The sequence below is a fragment of the Macrobrachium nipponense genome, chromosome 13, assembly GCF_015104395.2.
Source record: "Macrobrachium nipponense isolate FS-2020 chromosome 13, ASM1510439v2, whole genome shotgun sequence".
Taxonomy (NCBI): Eukaryota; Metazoa; Arthropoda; class Malacostraca; order Decapoda; family Palaemonidae; genus Macrobrachium; species Macrobrachium nipponense.
The window spans coordinates 30,894,558-30,909,547 of record NC_087206.1 but is presented as its reverse complement, the minus strand read 5'-3'; the positions used below and the strand labels follow the sequence as shown (position 1 = coordinate 30,909,547).

Here is a 14,990-nt window from a genome sequence, read left to right as displayed (position 1 = left end):
ATATTATATATAGTGGTATATATTGTCTTGAAAAATAGTGGGTTCGCTAATCTTGACACGATCCTTATTTTAAAACTAAAACGTGAATTTTCTTTTAATTAGATTTCAGTTAGTAAAAAATTTATCGGTTTCTACAAACAAAAAACTTGATATGACGTGCTATCAGACAGATATTTCAAAAGCGGCTCATATTAACATCGAAACAAATCTTGAAGAGCTATATGGTGCCTCCTTAGGTAAATGAAAACAAGATGTCGAGTCTGCTTAAATCTTTGATCTTTCTCTATATCTCACATTTTTCTTATATTTCCATATTTGTTATTGTCATGTTTAGCTCAACAAAATTTTGCGATCTCTAATTACTGTATGATTAAGGCTGCGTAGATGACCTTAGATGTTGTGACTTCAAGTGTTCATCAATCAGTTCAAGTTCTAAGGAACAAGCAATGCACTGGAGTTTTTAGTAGATTTTTCTTATAATAAATTGCAAGCTTTCGATTTGAGAAATTGCTTTCAGGAATGAAATAAGTAAGTCAGCAAGAACTGTAATGCCAAAGAAGTTTTTGAAAATTTCCCGGTATTCTTTGAAAATGCGAAATTGCTTAAAAAACACAAAAGACCAGAAACCGTAATGATCCTGGAAATTCTGACTGAGATGGCGCCACTTGTCTTACGCAGGTTACTCCTATTCTGAAAACTCCTGCTTCCAAGTTCCCTGATTCTGTGTGTTCTACATGGAGCTTGTCAGTAATGAAGGGGCCTTCGTCGAGTGAAGAATTTCTGTTGTGCCATGGTTGAAAGTGAGTTACAAAGGGTTTTGTGTGTTTTTGTGACGGTCATTGTAAAGGAAATACTATCCAATTTTTATTTAGTGGATTAGTAGAATTCACAGATTCTGTGATCAATGATTTAGCTTGCTATTACATGATGTAAATTAGGGTTATCTATGGTGCTGGGGGTTTCAAACTGGCGTTCTTTATGATAGCGGCTGTGTTACAAACTAAATTACTTAGACATGGCTGCAATTCGTTGTTGTCTCTGGTAAAGTTGCTTGGAGGGCTAGTGTTTTTAAGTAAATTATTTCAACAGTAATTTGTTTTTAAAGTTTTATTGCTATTAAGTGAAGAGTTGTAATGTAAGAGAATTTAACTAGAGATAACTTTGACTGTAGGCTCTGTAGAATGGAAAACTGTGTTCCGTTGTAGTGGCTTTGGTGCTATATAATAACAGCCTAGTAATCCTCAAGACTTTTAATGCAGTTAGTACCGCAGTGAGCAGCGGAATTGTATCAAGGTATCGTAAATTGTTCAAAATGGGGTCCAGTATTAGTGTGAACCGTTCAAAATGGTTTTAATTTTCCAGTATTAGAGTAAACCGTTCGAAATGGGTTTAATTTTTTAGTATTAAAGTAAACCGTTCGAAATACCTTTAATTTTCCAATATTTTGTGTAAATTTTCTTCAGACAAGTATCTGATGAACAGGGTTGAGAAGTTGGTATTTTATTTATGGACATTAATAATGTAGCGTATTTTAACTTAGTTCACTATGTTAAGGAAGTGATAACAAAATACTTCTTCTCAATAGACTATTGTCGCTAATACATACTTAGAGAAAAAAAAAATTAAGTTTTTACCTCGAGTTTTTCCTAAGTCGGGAGAGGTGTTTCCTCTACGGTAATGTTTACTTTTAATGAGCCCTCTAACTGACTTTCCTACGCAAACAAAAGCAGTTCCAGTTACTCATTATTGGCTGAGAGGTGTGACATCGTTATGACGTCATGGGTTTCATAACCAATTACGAACGACTTTAGTCGAAAACTAAGTTTCACTAGCATTTCAGCGGAGTAATAAAGTTACCTGTCCAGTGTCTAGTGGTATCCTTGTATGACTGAATACTCGAATAATGAAGCAATAACCGGCATTTTGTCTTCCTGTAGGTATGGCAGAGTTAGTGGCTGACCCTTCTGGCATTAATTTTGACAGACCGATGTGGGTTACGGTGAATTTTATCATTATTTGTCTAGTGGTGGTAAAGAAGTTGTGACTGAATATGCTCAAAGGCATAATTTAATTCTAAAGCCAAAAAACTACGAGTTGTGGAGGAGCTATTTGTCGGATCGACTACAACAGGAACGCCTTTAGATGTGATTGCTCTGTAGGGATGAAAGGACGTCGGCGTAAGCGATGCGACACCCAAATCCATCCACCACGGTAAATAGCCTTGCAGCGCAACATTACCTCTTCCCAGAACATGTCGGGCTTGCCAAGAATCTTTAAATATGCGGATAAGGAGCGAAGCGCCGTTCCGCCACGGCCTTACTGACAGCACACACAAATCGATCATCGCGGATATGTAGTCGCTCCCTACTTTGTTTGTTGTTGTTTTGGTATCGCCGCCATATTGGGTTTGGTGGTCTTCCGCCGATTTCGGTCGGCGGTCGAGTGGGCCCGCGAATCTGTAAGTGCTCCAGGGATAGGTCCATTTTTATATGTTTGAGTGTTATAATTAGGTTTTTTCCCTCCATTTTGCCCTGTTTTTACCTACTTTGTCTCCCCCACCCAAAACCCCACTTCCCAAGGAGGTTCCCCCAGATGTTATCTATAGGGGGAGGGGTGGTGGAAGGATAATTATTCATTTGCGATGGAAATAAACCTCAAAATCATTCAAATCACACCATAATACAACAGAAAAACCTATATTTTATGTTGAAAGCAATTAATGTCCATAAGTAAAATAATACCAGAAAGTTTAATTACAGTCGTCCGAATAAATATTACTTAAAATTCTTGTTCAGTAGTAAAACTGCATAGAAAAACCGCAACTGCCGTAGACTAGGCCGCCGCGGATAATTACCCTAGATCTACCGACTACTCTGCTCACAGTCCGTCCAGAGGCATTTTCAAATGAGCACTAACACGTTTAGTACTGGAGTAATTCTTTTGTTAAAACCTAAATTTCATGCTTGTACCTTTAAGATTAAACTACTGTGACATCAGCTTAACGTGGAATAGATTAGTCCTATGAAGGATTGTGCTATTCATAATACTATACGATGATTTTTCATAGGTATTTGAGGAATCTGACATATAATTGTATTAGCAACTCAAAAAGACGCGATATTATTGTTTTAAGCCCATCTTCCCCCATATCAATAAATTACAGTGATGTTAGTACTACATATAGTGATGTCACTTCTCTACAGGTATAGCAGAAGCGAAAATCTCATATAGCTTTTGACCGTAGCTTAAACAGTTGTTTGGCAAGTCTGCTTCCCTCGATTTTAATAAATTGTGATTTCAAGTCATTACAGAACATAGCATAGTAAAGTAGTGGTGTTTACTTTGTGGCATAGTTATGTTTTGAATTTTAATGTGGCATTGCATGAATTAAAAAATTCATTAATGGAGCTAATTTTGTTAGGCCCATCAAAGTCCGTATTTTCCTATTGTACATAGTTGATCCATTTGTGCCTTCCTCATTTCAGAATTCCATTAAACTTTAGCGGCCCTGTACCTAACCCTACTGACTTTGATCCTGGAATATGGTGTCATCCACATTCTTAACATTTTAGTCTCGAATGAGTGGGAAAAAGTCTGTCCTCAACAGGTTGCCGTGATCTTTCAGGCGTTAGCTTCGGGCAGGAACTTGCTCTCAGCATTGCTAACAAATGCCATTTTGATCCGAGAAGGATCAAAATGGGTTTGCATTAAAATTTACTTCTCTTTGTATGCAGAATCTGCGCTTGTATCTGAGAGCGCCTGACACTAGTGTTTGTGCTTCTCCTATGAGTTGGAAGTTTCAGGGTATGTTAAGGTTTCCTACTTTCTCAATTTTTGTGTTACTTCATCCCCATTCTTCATATCTTGCACAACCGCACCTTCCCTTATTTTGAGCTATTTAAAATGAAATGGTTTTAAATGCAGCCAACCATTCTGTGTAGCAGGAATTCACAGAAAGTTTATGCCTCTGTAAACAGTAGGTGCCATCAGCATGGAGACTACTGACATCATCATTGTCAGACTTCCACACTTTATCCTAGCATCCTCCAGCACCAACTACAGTACTACATAGAACTCTATTGTAGCTTGTTGTAGATAATGTTTGATTTCCACTGTTGGCAAATCATGTGTTTCAAGTTGAGATCGCCATTGTAGATTTTGTTAATATTTAATAATGAATGCTCCAATTTGTCATCCTTCTCAGGCTTCATGGTGCAGAATTTGACCCACCATGAGTCAAGGTCATCACTTCCACACCAAAATTGCTTGTTTGCTAATTGAAATGAGCATCTCAACATTTTTTCCAACTCGGGTTGACTGGCCCAGTTTGAGATAGCGCCGTAGTAATGTGGAGATATTTCCATGCACAATGTGGTCATGTAATGCATCAAAATGCATTAGGGAAAAATTGTAAAAACTACTGAATGTTCAGTTTTATAATGGGCCTCTGAATATGCATTTTTTGTTGTTGCCATATTCAAATGCACCATGCATACCATTTGGCAGGGAAAGCATCCTAAACTTCTTTAATCTGACCTGACTAGGTACTGGGCCCTACTTGGCAGGGTTTTCTCTGAACGCCTCCACCTAACTTGACCTGAAGGGGCCATAAATAAATTGAGCCTGTTTACATTAGTTACCCCACTTGACCAACCCTGATCTATAGTTAACCACTGTGGTTCCCAATACTACAGTGTATTTGTTAAAACAGGGGTGTGGTAGTGGTGTGAAGATAAGCCAGCCAGTTTTGCTAACGTCATCCTCAGAACGACTGAAAACCCTTTACCCATTTAAAACTGAAGTCATTTTCCGGACATATGCCTCAAATTGATATTAGCCCCTCATTGAAAACTGAATAACCTTGGTTAGACTTGGAATACAGAGTTGAGGTCAATGGCCAACCGCTGGAAAGGAAATTGAGTTGGTAGGTTTGAAAGGTGTAACAGGAGGAAAACCTCATAGTTGCATTAAGAAATAATTGTTGGGAAAGGTTGGATAACAAGCGGAAGAAATATAATACGAATGGAGGAACAGTTAAAGGAATGAAAAAGAACGCTGCAAAGACCTTTAATTAATGCCTACAGGGCACCACAGAGGTACACTGGCGGCACTGCCCCCATAGCGGGGCTGTTGGTTAGAAATTGGGATTCTTATTACCCTTAAAACTGAATCGTTATTGGCTAAACGCCAGGCTTTCTAATTCCCATACCACTGAATTAAAAGTTGCCAAGGCAGCGTCTTCAAATGTGCTCGCGAGTTAACAGTTGTCCGTAAAGTTCCAGCACTAACCATGTCAAACACAATCAACTGGTAAAAAAATGTTCATCTCCAGAATATTCCTCGACCTTTCACACAATGTTAACTGTTTGGTAAGAATGTTTGGGCATTACAGATTGGACGAGAGTTGGGCTAGTTAGCCTGATGATAGACAGGAATTGTCTTTAGGCTTAGTGATACAAAACGACTGGACCAGTTCAATTTAGAGGCTGCCTCCCTTTACAACCCATATGAGAGAGAAAAAAAAAATCTTAAGTGTCGAATAGGTCACGGGGCTTTGCACGGCCATTAATGTTCTGCCCAAAATATAGGTTATCGTTGGTTACGATCAGTAGTGGAATTCAGCCGGTTTGCACCGGTTAGTGCGAACCGTCTCACGGAATTTTATGATTTCGGCGATAGTAACGACTAACGATCCGAATAAGCGGTTCTAAGTAGAGTAGAGCGCTCAACTTTTGACTCGTAAATTTCATTTAAGCATTACCACTGGTACTCGTGACATCAGACCGATTGATTCCCTGCCTGAGAAGGAAATAGGATTGTGATAAGGTATATGTGGGGGGGAGGGGGTGCACAATATTCACAAATATGTAATATAATGCATGTAGTTAAATTTTACCGTCCTATTTATATATGTTTATAATTCATGTTTCAGGTCATACTGGTCTTGATAAGAGAGTTATGTATACGAAAATGATAATGATTTTATGCTTATTCAAAACTTTTTCAAATAATTATTATATTCGCTTTTAATTTTAAACTTTTTTCCAAGAAATGAAGCCGTATCCCCTTGCTCTTAAGTTTTTTCATATGATATTAGGAAAAAGTAGAGCAATCACGTAACAGAAATATATGCATTCTGTTAATTATTTTCTGAAATATTTGCCTTTTTATAAAATGACTGTATTGAACATTGTCAGATAAAGACGCAAATTCTCAAGAAAGTTACGCCATGAGATTAAATATTTTTTCTTTAATACTTAATATCTATCGACTTGTTCGCTAATTTTACGAACGGCTACCATGTAGTACTGCTCGCCACTCATGGTCAGTTACTGTAGGCTACCGCATCCCAAGAGGCCACCGGTAAAGTTTCGTTACTCGTTAGTGACTTAGTGCATATCGTGTATTTCAACAAGCTGTCTAGCATGTGTATTACCATGTGTAGTACTGTGGTTGCTTTCCCTGGACATTCATTTCATATATAATTTGTATTATTAGACTACACTATAAAGCTGCTGTAAAGCAGGTTCAGTAATCTAGGAAATGTTTTAGAATTATGCACAGGAAGTATTTTTATTTTTACCTTCCGAAGAAGAGCATAGGGGTAATCATAAAACCTATAAGCATTAATATACATATGATTTCTTAGAATAGTAATAATTGAAAAGAAAAACTATTCAAACGTGTATACTGGTACATGTATATAGCTTCATGTTATTAGGTACATATATCTTATTTTATGAAGTTTACTACCCATATAGTATAGTAACACTCCTCGGTATCATATATGACGCTTAACCATTATTTAGAAATTGTACTTATGAAATCATTATAATTGATCGTTTTATTTTCTAGAATAAAATATCAACGTTTGAACATAAGTGGAGCAAATCTGACACTTTTTGTGATAGAACTGGCCGACAATATTTGAATCCCACCACTGGTTAGGGTCCCCCCATATTTCACTGATTGTGGTTACCTACTATAGGTGGTTTCCTAAACCTCGAGTAAAGCAGGTGCCAGTCTGCCAAGGTGCCTTAGGTGGTATATGTATATGTTTTTTTTGAAGATTATTGGTTAATATTCAAATTAAAGTTAATGACCTCTTTAGACTGTTTATGTGGCAAGAATGACCTCTTTAGTTATTAGAAGGAAGTGTTTCATTGTTATGCAGGTGGTAATAAGTATAGTTGTGTATTAACACGAGTGATTTTAACACAAAGTTAATGATGTATTTGTATTTTATGACCTCGCATAACTTCTTGAAAATTCCATTTTAATTTTCAGCAGGCGTTATCTTAAGATTGATAAACTTCTAAACAAGTAAATTTTGCAACTCAAAAGATCCATATTTAAGAATTATCCCATACATTTTTTCAAAGTTCCTTTGTAGGAGCGCAGTAAGGTTAAAACAAGGATAATTTTCTTTCAGGGAATGATAATTGGTAGTTTTAAGTGCCTTTGAAAGGTGGGCAAAATGAAGTGTCTTATAACCCAGGGTACTGATGAATCCTTGCTGCCGTCTTGACCAGTGCCAGGTCCTCTAGGTCACTTGAGTATTCCTCTCCTCCTCTCCATTCCCAGACGCGTGTACCCCTCCCACGCCTTCCCTTGGTATACATATAATTTTTTAAGGCTGTTTTTCACAAAATCCAATGTGGTAACGTGATAAATTTTTAATGTAATTTCATATGTTTGAAAAGTTTGTAACAAATTAATGTCATTTCTTTGCCAGATCAGAGACTTATGATGAATGCGTTGGAAGAGGGCGAACTCGGGACTTGAAGAATGCAAACCAGAAAGCTGGAACAACAATCAGCGATAATCTGAGCTGAGTAGTACGTGCTATTTGCTGGTCTTCAGAGGTGGCGAGGAAAAAGTAAAAAGGGTTCTAGGTTCTAATTTTGTCAGGAAAAGTGGTTAACATTGAAATAGTTTAAGGTTGTAGTGTTTTAATTCTGTTCAAAGATTTAATATCTCGGTGAGCTAGGTGATAAGTTTTTTTTTTTTAATGTAACTGTAGAATTACATTATTTGCTAGATTGTTTGGCAAATATTTAGCTCTTACATAGAAGGGTAAAGGTGCTGAAGCCCTATATACCGATGTGGTTGGTGGGTTGGTTTTATAAAGTTTAGGTGTAACACCAAGCACTGGAGCAGCAAAGGCCATTCAGCGCTTACTGTATAACTTTATGAAATTATATGACGTTTTACATCAAATAAAGCAGGTTTGTTTCTTTGAGATAATTTACTATATTTTGAAGTGGGGCATTTTCTCCCAATAGTTCAAGTGGTATATCATATATGTTGTTGGATCTTCGTTTCCTTTCGAATTTATTGCATTCAGTTGGTAGATGACGGACTGTGACCAGAGTACGACAATGGTCACAGTAAGGGGCCTGTCTTTCCTCGCCTTGCAACATCAAGTATTTGTGTGTTAAGTATGTATGTCCTATTCTTAATCTTGTTAATATGACATCTTCCCTTCTTTGACATTGTTGTCTATTCCAAGGTTTTACAGATGATTTAATATGCTTTAATTTATGATTTAATTCTAGCCATTCTTTTTCCCATTTTGATTGACAGTAGTATTCATTTATTGTTATTTTTATGTCATTGTAAGGTATTTGTATTTTTTTCATAATCCTTTTTTACTGCCTTTTTGGCTTCTTCATTACCCTTTATGCCTACATGGGAAGGGACCCAACATAGTTTTATATTTATAGATTTCCGTTTTACTATTATATCTATCCGCTCCCTTATTTTTTCGATTACGGGATGAGAAATTGTGTATTGTTTTAGCGCTTCTAAAGCACTGTAAGAATCTGTGTATATTACAAAGGTATCGTTTGACTTTCCCACCATAAAGGTATGTTTTATAGCCTCCAATATAGCATTTATCTCTGCAGTGAATACCGAGCATATTTTTGGAATTTTTTCTCTTATTTTTATATTTTTTGTTACTACAGCATAGCCTACACCCTCCTTCGACTTGGAACCATCTGTATAAATACTAATGTCCCTTTTATGTTTTTCCTGGTGTGACAGAAATTCACTTCTTAATTGTGCATCTGTTACCTTCTTATTTAATGATTTTTCACAGACTTCTATTTTAGCATGTTTCCACGAAGGTATTTTAGGAGTGGTTATTTTTTATATGCTACTTGTTCCTAACTTTAGATGTTCTATATCAAGTTCTAGTCTATTCTCCAATGGTTTAGAGCAGGGGTCTCCAAACTTTTCACTGTAAGGGCCACATTATACATTTCCCACATTTATGCGGGCCAAAGGAAAAAAAGGAAAAAATAACAAATCAGCGCCAGTAATTTAATTTCCTCAAATATTAGCGTATAAACATGGAAAAATTAAAACATATCTTGTTGGTAAAAATCAGGGTAAACTAAATAGATTCCTGCCTTTAGTTTTATGCAACCAAATTAGTGTGACGAATGATACTGACGTTTTGACTTCAAAATTTCATTGAAATCAGGTTCCAGATTAGATGAGCCTATTGTAAGAATTGATTTCAAATGATCATCAGACAAATTTGCTCGACAGATTTCACATACTTCATTTTGGAAAATGTTTGGTCACACAAGTATGTTGTACCAAAAATGGACACAAAACTACAAGCAAACTTTATCAAATTTGGAAACTGATCTGGCTGCAGGCATTTATAAAACTCAATCAGATTTCTTTCTCTATATATACTTATCTTTCAGTCTGTCATCTGCCTGGAGATCAATAATTTCCATTTAAAATTGAGTTGGAAGATTTTCAGCATTGAATAATTCAGCGATGCCAGTCGTGCGATAATTATTTTTTCAAGGCCACCACACAGGGATTTGTTTGGCGGACCGGATGAAATTGTGGCGGGCCTGATGTGGCTCGCGGGCCATAGTTTGGAGAGCCCTGGTTTAGAGGCTCTTGGTTTATTGTCATAATTATTTATGTTTTTCATATATTTAGTGTTCGGATTATCATTAAGGTTATTTATTTTAGCTATATATTTTAATCCTATTTCTTTTCTAAGTACTTTCAGGGGATCTATTCCTGCTTCTACATACAGACTTTCCACTGGGGAAGTTCTGTAGGCTCCAGTGCGTAGTCTAGTACCCATGTTAAATATGACATCTAAGTTTTGTTAATAGCGTTTTAGAAGCACTACCATATACTTGACATGCATAATCAAGTTTACTTAGACAAATAGCCTTATATACTTTTATCAGAGAGGTTCTATCAGCACCCCAGTCATTATAAGCAGTTACTTTTATTATATTTACGGATTTTCTCACTTTTGTCGCCAGTTGTTCTATATGTTCTCTAAATGTAAGTTTTTTTTATCAAGTATTACCCCGAGGAATTTTATCTGATCATCATATTCAATTATATAATTATTTATGAATAAAGTAGGAATTAATTCCTGTTTTCTTGATCTTGTAAATCTGACTGCTTTTGTTTTTTGCGGTGAAAATTTAAAACCCTCGTTATCCGCCCATTGGCTATGTCCAGCGCTTTTTCACCACTACTATATATGACCAAGTCATCTACAAAAAGGGATCCTTGGACTCCTGGTGGGATCATTTCAATTATATCATTTATTGCTGTAGCAAACAATGTCACGCTTAGTACACTACCTTGGGGGATTCCTTCCTCCTGGATAAATGATTCAGAGATTTCTGCTCCCACTTTGACTTTTATAGATCTTTCCGAGTGGAATTCCCTGTTATATTCATTAAATTCCCTCCTATTCCCCATTCTATAAATTTTTTTTTAAATCCCTTCCCTCCAGGTGGTATCATATGCTTTCTCTAAATAAAAAAATACACCTATTGTTAGTTTTTTACCAACCATGGCATTTTGTATCTCTCTTGTAATCGTTAAGAGGGGATCTATGGTACTTTTATTTTTCCTGAATCCAAACTGTCTGTTTGACAATAGCGGTTTTGTTTTCTAATGCCCATATTAATCTGTTATTCACCATTTTTTCAAATATCTTCTAGACAACTTGTAAGGGCTATTGGCCTATAGCTGCTTGGTGTGACTGGGTCTTTTCCTGGTTTTAAACCTGGTATGATTAAAGATTCTTTCCAGGTTTTAGGTATGCTGTGAGAATGCCATAAATTCATTTAAAAATTTTCTAATAAAAAGGTTTGCTTTCATCTGTATTTGATTTTTTATAATTTCATATCTAATATTGTCTTCCCATGGAGCTGTTGGACTTGCAAGTTTCAGGACATTTTCCAGTTCTTCCATGGTGAAAGGAAGATTATAGATTTCCTGATTATTAGAATTTATTGGTAATGGGACATAATTTTTGATTTTTAATTGGAATTTCTTTGTATAATTCGAGATACTCGAAGTTTTGGCAAAACATTTACCCAATTATTTGCTACTAGTTTGGGGTTTGAAATACAGTGGTATATACCTCGTTTGTCGAACGTTTCATATGTCGAACTTTCCGTTTTTCGAACAAAATTTTCGCGAAAATTTTGTATCGTTTGCCGAACAAATGCTCGTACTTCGAACAGATTGATTATCTAGTTTATACTTGTATTCGACGGCCTACTGGGTCTTACAAGTTAAACTGTATTAATTTATTTTCTCATTTACAATATATAGTTTAATGATAATATTCGACAAAATACATTAAAATATAAAGCATTTAATATAAAATTTAGCTTTCAATATAACTTTAGCATAAAGGATGTATAAATCGTACGTAACCGCGGTGACGTCACGCCCAGCTGACTTGAGACTGAACGAGGGAGCGTTGGTATGTTGAGGAGAGAAGAGAAGAGAGTTAAAATATTACTATATATTAAAAGCAATAATAATTCAAATAAAAAGGAAATTTCTCTATAAGTTTAACGCCGAGTGAGACGGTCTAGTTGAACAATATTAACAAAATAGTAAAAGAAAGAACAAAGATTTTCACAGTAAAATTTAGCACAAATGATTAACAAAATCATTCGTCATTGCGGTGATAAACAGCTAACTTGATGTAGAGGGAGGTAGCGTTTATATTTTTTAGGAATAATGAATGAAATGATTTTTTATAGTTATCGTGCATTGTGGTATTGTTGAGGAGAGAAGAAGAGGCAGTAAAATCTTTACTATAATATGTACGTAAAAGCGGTACCAATTCCCATAAAAAATAAAACTATTTCACAATAAATTGAAAGTAATGATAAAATATGAAAACAAATGCAATACAGAAAAAAAAAAAAAAAAAGTCTTGATTGAGCCAGTGCTCGGTGTGCCGAGTGGGTCTAGTTGATGCAAAGGTCTAGAGAATATAAGGTCTTGTCTTGCGCAGCTTCAACTTGGGTACAGGATTAAACGGCTAGGTGCGTGACGTCACAATAACCGCAGTCAGGCCCCTTAACCTATAGCAATCCTGCCTTTACTTTCTTTTTTATTTTTCTAAATACTACTATGTTAAGAAGAATAATCATAAGAGATCATTAGAACATTTCGCCAAATAAACATTGAAATTATAGAAAACCTACCTTTGCTTTCTTCTTTTTATCCGTTATTTGGAGGAAAATAATAGTCAGAATGAAAACTATATCTTAATATTTTAAATAATCATGAGCGAGTTCTAAAGAACATTCTAAACCAATAATATAATTGTCTAAATTACACATTTAACAGTCTCCATAAAAACACATTTCGCACAAATATAGCTATGTCGCTAACTTTTTCAATATATGCACCGCTTTTCTGGAACTACTAATGTGTGTCTTCAAATTTCGAATTCTAAAAACTGTATGGCATGGAAGAAAATATTTCGACTTCTGAAGTTATTTGGATGTAACTGCTAATTATATCCGCTAATTTAATTATCGCTCCTTTTAAGGCTGCCCTCTTGATTTGAGACTGCCTTGACGAAGTTATGCATTTTCAGCTGACTGCTGAAAATGCATAGCGGGCAAGAGGGCTTTCGAACTGGGAGAAATATCTCCCAGTCGAATCCAAAAGTCTCAATTTTCCTCTTACTTAAATTTGTTCCATTCTTCTATCTTTAACTCAGTTGTCTTCCAATCCTAGCTGGTTTCCCCCCCACTCTTCACTAAAACCTTCTTACAGGTTGGGCAGGGGCTGGGCTTTTTTCGCACTGGCTCTTCTTGATCCAAATGGCAGAGACTGTAGAGGTTTGGTCCGCCTCTCGAGTATGTTTGGACCCTGAGGATGTTGATATGATTTCATAGCAATATCCATCTGGGCGGAACTACCTATGGGGGATGGGGGACTAGCCTGCGGAATCCGGGGAGGTATAGTCTCTACGGTAGGACTCTCGGCATTCTTTCCGGTGTGCCCTCTATTGTAACATGAATGGGGATGATTGCATACTAGTTATGCCCTCAGTCCTATCAAGCGGGTTTTGCTTACACTTGAGCCACTCATGTTATGGTAGAGCTATCCCTTCGGGGTAGGGTAGGGAGTGGACATATGGGAGTCAGTCTCTGCTTGAGGTGTCTTTGGTGAGAGAGGGGTTGGTGTCGGGGGGCCTGGTTTTCTGGCCTGATTTATGCAGTAGGTTTTTCAAAATTTCTGCTAAGGATTTATGAATAACGACCCTCCCTATGATAAACTCCCCCGGACAATGCGACCTCTTGACACTACCCTCCTCTTCGACCTCTGGCACGGACAAGGACAATCCTATAGAAAAAGAAAATTCAGTTGTACAAAAGACGACCCATGACAAGACCTTGAATGTGGCTATGGAAAGTTCTAGCAGTGGTGAGAGAATCCTTTATGTTGATAATCTCTCCTCAGACTTCAATTGTTTTACGTTTATGGAAATGTTTGGAAGGTTTGGTGAAATTAAAGTCATAAAGTATTGTGAAACTAAAGATTTTGCATTTTGGAGGGTTTGGATTGAGTTTACAACTCATGATAATGCCATGAATGCTTTCAAGTGCTAAACAATAAGGAAAACTTAAAATGTATGTTAATTTATAAAATGCCCCAGAATATTGAAGTTGATTCCTTTTATCCAGCAAGAGTCAGTCAGGAAACTACTTAGATGGGGAAATGGGAAATGTAAGGTGAGGACATCTTTACCTGCCAGGTGGCTAATGTTTCTACAAAATCAGAATTTTGCAATCTTTTCCACTTCAGGAAACATTTGAGAACATTGGCAGGCCAACAATTGGACCACTCTGATATTACGAGGTTTGGAAAGAATAGTTTTTGGTTCATGCTAAGTCTTATAGACAAGGTCACATGATCTCTAAGTTGAAAAATACTGATATGATAAAAGAGGTCAAACCACACTATAGTTTTAGTTATGCCAACGGGAGTAGTATTCAGTCAAGACCTATATGAACTGCCTGACGAGGAATTGCTGGAAATGTGTGATGATCAAGTGTGGAAGATTTTCAAGGTTCCAAGATCAAGAATGATTATTTTCACTTTTAATAATGATCAAGTTCCTGATTATATGTTGACAAGGAGAGATTTCCGTGTTAGACCTTTTAAAAACATAAGACCACTCCAATGTTTCATGTGTTTTGGATATGGTCACTCGGCAAAGGTATGTACTAGGAACCAGCTATGTGCTGCCTGCTCCTTAAAAAAGCATGAAGGCGAATGTACTACCCCAGTATTATGTATAATTGTAAGGGAAATCATAATGCAAGGCATAAGGAATGTGAGTCATTTAAAAAAGAAGTGTTAGCCATAGAGAAAGCTCATGCTGAACATATAAGTATTAGCCCAGGCAAAAAGACTTTTGTTTCCAAGACCTCAATATAGTGAAGTAGTAAAAAGTGGAAAATCTAATATAAAAGATCTATCTAGAATACCAACTTCAAAGTCAAAGCTTCAGCTATCCCCTTCTGAGCTCGAAGTACATTCAGCATCTCCGCCTTCATCCAAGAAAGGCCCCTTTGTTTGTCCCCTCCCGATGGGCCTCCTCTGGGCTTCTGGGAGGTCTCTCGGGCTTCTAATGTAGAAGCCTCACAGGCAGCCTCGCTGCCTGA

General features: G+C 36.6%; 1 long non-coding RNA gene across 2 annotated transcripts in view; it reads left to right on the top strand.

Moving 5' to 3' along the window:
• The first annotated feature begins 723 nt into the window (after positions 1 to 723).
• Positions 724 to 14,990, top strand: part of LOC135225449 (uncharacterized) — a 34,512-nt gene continuing 20,245 nt past the window's right edge. Inside the window, exons 1-2 of one of the 2 annotated variants that reach the window (XR_010316964.1) lie at positions 724 to 800; positions 7,736 to 7,879. This is a non-coding gene — a long non-coding RNA (uncharacterized LOC135225449). Of the gene's footprint in view, positions 801 to 1,993; positions 2,212 to 7,735; positions 7,880 to 14,990 lie in introns of those variants that run through there. The other variant, XR_010316963.1, reaches the window with a different exon arrangement.